A 9,800-nucleotide genomic window follows, 5' to 3' on the forward strand; every position below is an offset into this window, starting at 1 on the left:
TCTCCTTTAACCTTTTACTCTAGTTATCACACCCCGTGCCATCCGGCACTTTCCCTTTTTGTTCTAACTCCACCTTCTTGCGCAGCACTACCTTTATTCTTCTTTTAGACTCAAACTCTCTCACGCAGTGGAGCTGGTCACACGGGCTGTGCCCTCTGACATCATCAGCCACTGCCTTTATCAACTGTACAGTACATAGGTACAAACACTCTGTATTAGTATAAATACCCCAATCAATCAAGGAGACTCCTCAGCGAGTCCTCCTGTTGTATCCTCACAACTAACTTGTTGAAGTCTAAAGGGTGACCACTCCCTCATCATCATCTCTATAGTGTGTTCTAGTTGTGCGCCAGAGTAACAAACTCTTGGTCGTTACATGTATCCGCAAACATGGACTCTGTGGACTGTTGTGTATTGATGCATGGTTTGTCGTAGAACTGGATTGATATGTTGGGAAATAAAGGGATTACTATGCCAGTGTCTAAGTCAACTTTAGAGCGGTGCAGTTGAGGAAGTCATTGTTTGATTTTTTAGAAAAAAAATAGCGGAGTAAAAACGAAGTGGAGAATCTTGCAGATGTGAATCCAAAGGGAGAGAAGAGGGGATTGAGGACAAGATGATTAGTGTTTGGATTATAAGGTATTTTGCGATGTATAACTGTACAGCTGCAAACTAAGATGAGAGACTGTCAGCTCGTTGCATGTCACTTACAAAGCCCTTATTCAGTCTTCGCATCAATTGTAAGCTCATATGCTTATTTTTAGTCGCCACCAAATTAAGGGTGGCACGCGGGAGCCCCCCATTCCACACCAATAAAGCTTACAAGGTGAGTATGAGAATGGTCGGCAGGTGCCACAAATCGGCATGAAACAGCCACATTTATGAGAAAAACAGGTCACTAAAACTCAAGTACATACTTACATAGCCCCATAAAATATCAGCAAGGGCAGTCTACTACATATTCTTGATTTGACCTCATAAATTGTATGCATTTCAAAGGCTAAACTAGTGGAGTACTGTAGCATGATAATGATAATAAGGAAACAATATACAGAAGACCCAAAACTGTGCTAAGGAATAATCTAGACTCGAAAAAAAGCTAGATACCATCCATACTGTCAAAACCCTCCTTCCTTGATAAATATATATGTGGTTCCTGCCTGGATCACAATTATTGAAAGGCAAGTCTGAGGATGCTCTGCAGTTCAAGTTAATGCTTGCTGGGTTTCAAGTTGCTGAGTTTATGTTGAATTTCTGCTGAGCTCATGTTTTGGTGAAAAAGTTTTGAGAAGTTGTGTTATTGACACCAAATAGGGGGCTCCTGCATGCCACTCTTTCCATGTTGACTCTGGGTGTTATGCATGAAGCATACCATCAAACAGCTTGAGTATTACATTTAGCTTTGGAGGAATCATAAATAACACATACTCTTGGCTATAAAGTTGCCCCATAGGTCATGTAATTTGGTTTGCATGCTATGAAGATATGGTTGATTTAAAACAGCAACACCATAGAAAGGGTTTTTTCATTTTTGAATTGAAAAGGGTATTTGGATATTATCTGTACTTGGTATAGCCTCCTTTGGCCCTAAACACTGCCTGAATCCTTCTAGGCATACTTTCAATCAATTGCTGACACTCCTCAACTGGTATCTTCTCCTACTCCACTTAAGTCCTTTCCCACAATTTATGAATCACATTGGGGGGTTTTCATACCCTGCATGTTACGATACACAATTTTTGGACCTCCAACCCCCATTCTCCTCTTTAACTTTCTTCTGTAGTTTTCACACAGAGTGCCATGCGGCACTTTCCATTTTGTTTCAACTCCACCTTCTCGCACTGCGCTGCCTTTTTCTATTTTAGCTACCAAGTCTCTCACGCAGTGGGGCTGATCACATGGGCTGTGCCCTATGATATCATCAGCCACTGCCTTCATCTACTATATAGTACATATGTACAAATAATCTGTAGTTGTTGTATAAATACCCCAATAAATCAAGGAGACTCCTCAGCGAGTCCTCCTGTTGTTTACCCATAACAAACTCGGTTCTACCCTAAGGGAGATTACCCTTTCTTTCAATCACCCTTCTTTGCCTGTCTTCACTGTGTGCCAGAGTATACAAACTTTGGTTGTTACAGCGAGTAGGTTCTTGTAAAGACCCTAGCTGTTATGCCGGTAACCTGAGCAGCGTAGGACTTGAATCACACAACAAGTGTTTGACAAGCAAGTATAAGAGTAAATCTACAACTGGGGTATGTACATGGATATTGTGCTAGTTATATAGAAGAAGGCATGAGGCTACGGTGAGGTATGACGTAGCGTATTGGTAAGTAACATGTGTAATGCGTGAGGCTGATTGGTAATGAGTATTACTAATGTGTCACGTGATTACTAGATAAGATAAGATCAAAGAGAGATTAGATTAGGTGAGATAATAGTCTCTATCTCGCGATTAGATAAAAAAGATGAGTCACATGGATACGATCGTGACATTACCCCCTCCTTAGGACTTTCGTCCCGAAAGTGAGAGTCTAGCTTTCCGGTTTCCCAGTTATATAAGGATTTTCGAATACGAGTTGGAATGGTGAGGTTTTCGAAAGGTTGGTAATTTAAAGTAAATTCTATCCTTCGGGGTGCACTGGGGTTTTTATCATGAAACTGTTTTACGAGTTTTGGTGAGTGTGTCAGGTTAGATTCGAGTTCCCATGTGCGATCCTCTTTTGGAAAGTCTTTCCAATGTACCAAATATTCTAGTTTCTCACGTTTCAATCGTGAGTCTAGAACCTCTTCTACTTTATATTCTTTGATTCCTTCCACTATCACCGGTGGTGCGGTTTTTGGTTTCTTTTGAGTTGCGAACTCTGGTTCTTTGAAGGGTGTGAGTAACTTTTCGTTAAAGACCGGGTGTATGTTCTTCCATCGTCCAGGAAGTTTTAATTTATAGGCTCCTTCGCCTATTTTCTTTTCAATGGGGAAAGGTCCGTGTCTTTTATCGTCAAGTTTCTTTGCGGGTCTATCGGTGGTTATATGTTCCGCTTCAACATATACTTTGTCTCCTTCTTTGTATGCAATAGCCTCTCTCTTTCCTTTGTCATATTGTTTTTTCATATTTTCTGCTGCTTTTACCAGCGATTTTTCTGCCTCCTTCCTTGTTTCCTCCATCCTCTTTACAAACTCCTCCGCACTCTCTGTCTTTACCGTACTTCTAATTCCTTTTGCGACTTTCGGATGTTGTCCTGAATTTAAAAAGAAAGGGCTATAGCCAGTTGCAGAGTGTGACTTATTGTAACAACCAAGAGTTAGTTACTCTGGCGCACACAAGAACACACTATAAGGAAGATGTTAAGGGAGTGGTTACCCCTTGAGCTGCAGAGAGTTTGTTGGTATACAACAGGAGGACTCGCTGAGGAGTCTCCTGGATCTATTGGGGTATATATACTACTACAGGTTGTTTGTACATGTGTACTATACAGTTGATGAAGGCAGTGGCTGATGATGTCATAGGGTCTAGCCCGTATGGCCAGCTCCACTGCGTGAGAGAGTTAAGTCTAAAAGTAAAAGAAAGGCAACGCGGCGCGAGAAAGGGAAATGCCGCGTGGCACTTAAAGTATAAAGTTAAAGCGGAGAATAAAAGGGACAGGAGATGTCCGGAAATTGTGTTATCGTAACACTACCCCCCTTCTAAGGCTCGACTTCCAGGCTCGACCAAATTCCGGAGGTAGTGGTAAAATTTTCGGGCATAGGTTGAAAGAGGGAATTAAAAAGGTTTGAATCCATGCCTCTAAGCTTCCTGGGAGCTGAGGGATTCCTAGAATAAAACTCGCGAACAGCGTCGCGGGAGTTTTCCAGATGGGATTCTGGTTCCCACGTTCTGTCCTCGTCTCCATAGCCCTTCCATAGGACCAGGAACTCTAATTTTCCACGCTTCAAGCGTGCATCTACCACCCGTTCGACTTCGAACTCTTCTTCACCTTCCTGGGTGACTACTACCGGACCGGGCCGGTCTACGCGCTGTCCCGGCAGCGGTCCTTTGTAGGGTTTCACACGGCTGATGTTAACCGTGGGTACCACCCTCATTCGTTTTGGGAGTTCCAGCTCCACCGCATTAGGTTTGACTTCCTTAATCCGGTAAGGGCCAATCCACTTTTCGGTCAGTTTTCTAGACTGCCGGTCTTTTAATTTCAAGTGGTCGGTGTCTAACCAGACCAGGTCGCCGACCTTGTAATCAGGGGCCTTAGAGCGTCTACGCTCTGCCCTGTCTTTCATCTGCTCCGCAGTTTTAAATAGCGCTTTGCGCGTTTCATCCAAGACAGACTTCATGTCTTTTGCCATGTTCCCAGCAGCCTCGTTTTTGCTTTTGCCAGGTTCTACACCCATTCTGGGGAGGTACGATCTAGTAACCTCGAATGGTGCCTTTCCTGTAGCCGACGACTGTTTAATATTATAAGAGAACTGGGCTATCTTTAGCCACTTGGCCCAATCTGTCTGTCTGTCGTTAATAAATATCTGGAGATACTGTTTCAACTCCTGGTTGAGTCTCTCCGTTTGTCCATCGGTTTGCGGATGGAACACCGTGGATAATTTAGGTTTGATGCCCAGCATCCGGCATAATTCTTTCGTAAATTCGCTAGCGAATTGCGGTCCTCTATCGGAGATTACCATTTCTGGTAACCCATGGATTGACCATACGAAATCCTTAAATAGGTCTGCCGTACCGGCGGCGGTGATGGTTTTGTTGGTGGGTATGAATACCACTTCTTTGGAGAAGCGGTCTACTACCACCATTACTGAATCGTACCCGTTTGACTCGGGCAGATCCGTCGTGAAGTCCACCGATATATCCCGCCAGGGGCCAGCTGGTATCGGGTTCGGCATGAGTTTACCCGCCGGCGGTTGATGGGAATTCTTGGCCATGGCGCATCTCAGACAGGATTTTACGTATTCCTGTATGTCTTTGACCATGCCCGGCCACATGTAGTTTCTGGAGATCAACTCCATTGTTCGTTGCCATCCAGGGTGCCCAGCCACTGGAGTGTCATGATGTCTATCCATTGCCTTGATCCTTGCGGACTCAGGCACATAGATTTTGTTTTTGAAATGAAAGAGCCCGTCTTTCCATGAATAATTTTCATTGCCGTCAAGGCGCGCCTTTTCCTCTGGGGAGATGTCTTTCCTGAAGACTTCCAGGAGAGCGGAATCTTGCCCGATTCTAACATTGGCAACCCTTGATTGATCTAACAGGGTGACACCTTTGTTGTCATCTTCAATGCCGTTGGCATGATCCTCTCTTCTAGATAAAGCATCCGCTTTCCCCATTGAGCTTCCTGGCTTATGAATTAATTTATAATTGAACCTTGACAAGTACACCGCGTAGCGGGCTTGTCTCCGGTTCAGGTCTCGGGCCGTCATGAAGTACTCTAGGTTTTTATGATCGGTCCAAATTTCGAATTGGTGCCTAGCACCTTCTAAGTAGTGCCGCCAGTGCTCTAAAGCTCTAATGATGGCCAGCATCTCTTTGTCGTATATTTGATAGTTGCGCTCTGTAGGCGACAAACTATGTGATAAATAGGCACAAGGCCTCCAAAGATCATCAGGGCTTTTGATTGATAGAACAGCCCCAGTGGCGAAGTCAGAAGAGTCGGTTTCTAGCCGGAACTCTTTGTCTAATTCAGGGAATGCCAATATGGGCGCTGTTGTAAATGCCTGTTTAAGCTTATCAAAAGCTTCCTGTTCTTTGGCGCCCCACTGCCAAACAAGGTCCTTTTTGGTGAGATCGTTCAACGGTCTCGTGATTTTTGCAAAGTTTTCAATAAACCTTCGGTAGAAATTACCTAAGCCTAGGAAAGCCCTAACTCCTTTGACGCGAGTAGGTTCTGGCCATTCCAAAATAGCTTGAACTTTCTCAGGGTTCATCCTGATTCCGTTCTGGCCTATGATCATACCGAGGAAGTCTACTTCCTTCACTTTAAAATTACATTTTTCGGGTTTAACGAATAGGTCCCGTTCCTGTAAGCGTCGAAGGACTTCTTGCACGATCCTGTCATGCTCAGCCTCATTGTCCCACTTCGTAAATATCAACAAATTGTCAATGTAAATGACAACACAGTTTCCCATATCCGCAAAGATCTCATTCATCATGCTCTGGAAGGTTGCCGGTGAATTGGTCAACCCAAAGAACATAACAAGGGGTTCAAAGGATCCTCGGTGGCACGTGAACACAGCCTTCCAAGCATCTTTTTCTTTGATTTGCACATTATTGTACCCCCATCTGAGATCCATCTTTGTCAAGATTTTGGCACCAGCCAACTTGTCTACTAGCTGACTGATCAAAGGCAGCAGATATGCATTTTTAACCGTCTACTCATTCAAGTAATGATAGCCCATAATCTTACACTTTTTACCATCCTTTTTAGGAATGAAGAACACCAGGGATGTCATAGGGCTTTTAGAAGGTCTGATGTAACCCTTTCTAAGCTGTTCATCTATGAAACTTGATAACTCATCTCTTTCTGGAGCAGAGAGTGGTATCATGTGTCCTTTTCTCGGTTTGAAGGTGTCCTTCAAATCTATAGCATGGTCCCAAGGCTTAGCCTCTGGGAAGCGCTCTGATTTGTGTTTCGAAAAGACTTTCCAGAAGTCGTGGTACTCGGGAGGTACCAGCCTCTTAATCTCTTCCTCAGGTTTTACCTCATCATCGTCATCGTCGATCTTTTCTAAAGATCTGAGCTCGTAAACGTGACTAGCGTTTAACTTTTCGAGACGCTCATTGTGACGGACATGATTTGGTTTACCCAAGTTTACACATTCCTGGGGACAACGTGACAATGTGACAACCCCTGTCTGCCAGTTGATCTCAGGATTGTGTTTGAATAGCCAGGTCCAGCCTAAGATTAAATTAATCTTCCCTAGTTGGGTAGCCTCGGCAGTGACTCGTTCTCTGTGTCCTTGGTATTCGACCACAAAAGAACATTTGTGTGTAATACAGCCACCTGCGTTAAGCGTACCGTCAACGTTATAGACGGGAATAGATGTTTCTAATTTTACAAGGGGGAGTCCAATTTGCTCCGCCCAGACCTGATCTATGAAGATCCCGTTAGCGCCTGAATCAAGCAGTGCGCTCGTTGAGTGTACATTGCCCCTGGCAAGGTTTTCCACGCCAACGTCTAAACGGATCTCCTTTTGGAATAAATACGTGCGCATCAACACACGCCTTGGGATTTCAGGAAAGGGTGGCTCCGAAGAAGAAGAAGAAGAAGAAGAAATTTTGAATGACACATGTTTTTCTATTTTTGTTTTACCAGAATCAAGCACCCTAGTGTTCGTCTCGCCGGGGCCACGCTCCAAGGGAGACGCTGGTGCAGCGGTAGTATCATAAATATTACAGTTACATTTCTTCATACAAGTACATACTTCTGATAACAAATTTAAAAATTTATTTACAAATTGGGGAGCCATCCCCGTCATTCCGTTATTGCTCGTGCAACACCCCGGAGCAGGGGCCACTTTGTTGTGGTTTACTTCATTTTTACCAGGAGCTAAGGCACCCAAGTGACCTAAGCCCCGAATTCTTTTCCCTGAGCCTTCATTTCGTTGACCTGTTGGTCATAGAAGAAGGCCCGGATTTCGTCGTAAGAACGACCGGCCAAAGAGTTGAGCCGATCGTCCGGCTTTTCGATTTCTAGTTGGCGCGCCTGGCGCCCTTGATTATTTTTTTGTTGGGCAGCCTGGGCCCCGTTTCTACAGTCTCGGGACATGTGTCCCTCTTGGCTGCAGTTGTAACAGTTGCCCTTGAATCTGCGCATTTGTCCGCCTTGGACCGCGCCGATATCCATAGGAGCACCCTGTCCTGGCTGCAGCCCGAACGGCTTGAACCCGTGAGAGTGATTATGATGTTGGTTTGATGACCCAGGGCGCCTCTGGGGTATGTTGTTTTGTTTGGTGGACCCGCCACCTTGGTGCATGGTGTAGAGCTCTATGGCTCTACCGACTCGTCGTACTTCCTCAGCCGCCAGGGCCAAGTTGTCACTTCGTGTATCCTGCAGATAGATCTGTTCTGCAATGCGAGGGTTCACATTGCGTTCTAGCAGTTCCACTGCGTGTTCATTGCCAAGACCCCCTTGGATTGAGAGGGCCAGGAACCGGGTTACGAAATCATCCGTCCTCATGTTTCCTTGTTTGAAGGAACGGATTTGCTGACGCGCCCAGTCACGCTCAGCTTGCGGTTTGAAATATTTTTCGATCTCTGTTTTGAGATCGTCCCAGGTGGGCCACACACCCGCGGTGTAGCATTCCTGGAGTCTTACTTGGGCGTATCGACCCGCCACAGGTCCTTTTAGGCGAGATAGCACCGCAGTGGCTACCTCAAAATCGTCGGCGAAAGTGTCCCAGTTCGCCTTGACCCAAATCTGGAGCTTGATCCACCATTCAGCAAATCGCGCTCTGTCTCCTTCGAAGGCGCCAGGGTCAGCGACGACTTCGACTTTTTTATTAAACTTTTTCTCTACCGAGGGGGTTGCTACAGGGGGGTTGGCCTGTATCTCGGCGAGCTGCGAGGTTAATTCAGCTATCTGCACACGCATTGCGTGCAGTAGCGCATTCATATCTTGGGGTTGCGACGATATGTCGACTTGTTCTCTTTGGGTAACGTAAAAATAGGTAACTGGGGGTCCCCGCTTGCTATCTGCGGATCAACCTCTTCCCAGCTGAGTATCGGATCTCAATCTCCGACTACCCACACTATAGTATTTGAAAATGTATATAAAATGTAAACGTAATAAACCCTGGTCCGAACGGTTGTCAGGGGGTGGTCCGCTTGTTAAGCTGTCAACCCTTCTCCAGACTGGCGGAGGCAAGTGCCCGGCCTGGTCAGAGGTATTCGAAAGTGAAAGTTTGTATTCTAAATCTAATCAACAGTGGTTCCACACCGACTGCTGAGCTAAGGTACTCCCCTTAACGCTGGGGGCCGCGTATCGAAGGTTTGCGTTCTTCTCCCGAAGCACTACAAGGCCGTCGCTAGGAGCGCACCTATCTGCTATGTGGGATATTCCTAACCGCTAACCAATCTCCTTCACCCTGGAGTCCGGGTGCCCAGTGGGACTTTTTGCACAAACGTGCGAGAGAGTAGAAAGAGCGAGTCCTAATGTAACAACCAAGAGTTAGTTACTCTGGCGCACACAAGAACACACTATAAGGAAGATGTTAAGGGAGTGGTTACCCCTTGAGCTGCAGAGAGTTTGTTGGTATACAACAGGAGGACTCGCTGAGGAGTCTCCTGGATCTATTGGGGTATATATACTACTACAGGTTGTTTGTACATGTGTACTATACAGTTGATGAAGGCAGTGGCTGATGATGTCATAGGGTCTAGCCCGTATGGCCAGCTCCACTGCGTGAGAGAGTTAAGTCTAAAAGTAAAAGAAAGGCAACGCGGCGCGAGAAAGGGAAATGCCGCGTGGCACTTAAAGTATAAAGTTAAAGCGGAGAATAAAAGGGACAGGAGATGTCCGGAAATTGTGTTATCGTAACACTTATTGTTATAAGAAAATTCCGCTAGTGGTAACCATTCGGCCCAGTCTGTTTGTTTGTGATTGACGAATATTCTGAGATACTGTTCTATCTCTTGGTTTATTCGTTCTGTCTGTCCGTCTGTCTGAGGATGATAAGCGGTCGAGGGATTTCCTTTTATCCCGAGGAGCTTATAGAGATCTTTCATGAAGTTAGAGACGTATTGCGGTCCTCTATCTGAAATGATCTTTTCTGGTATGCCGTGATTTCTAAAGATGTTGTCTCTAAATAAT

Source organism: Serpula lacrymans (assembly GCF_000218685.1).
Source record: "Serpula lacrymans var. lacrymans S7.9 unplaced genomic scaffold SERLAscaffold_6, whole genome shotgun sequence".
NCBI classification, from domain to species: Eukaryota; Fungi; Basidiomycota; class Agaricomycetes; order Boletales; family Serpulaceae; genus Serpula; species Serpula lacrymans.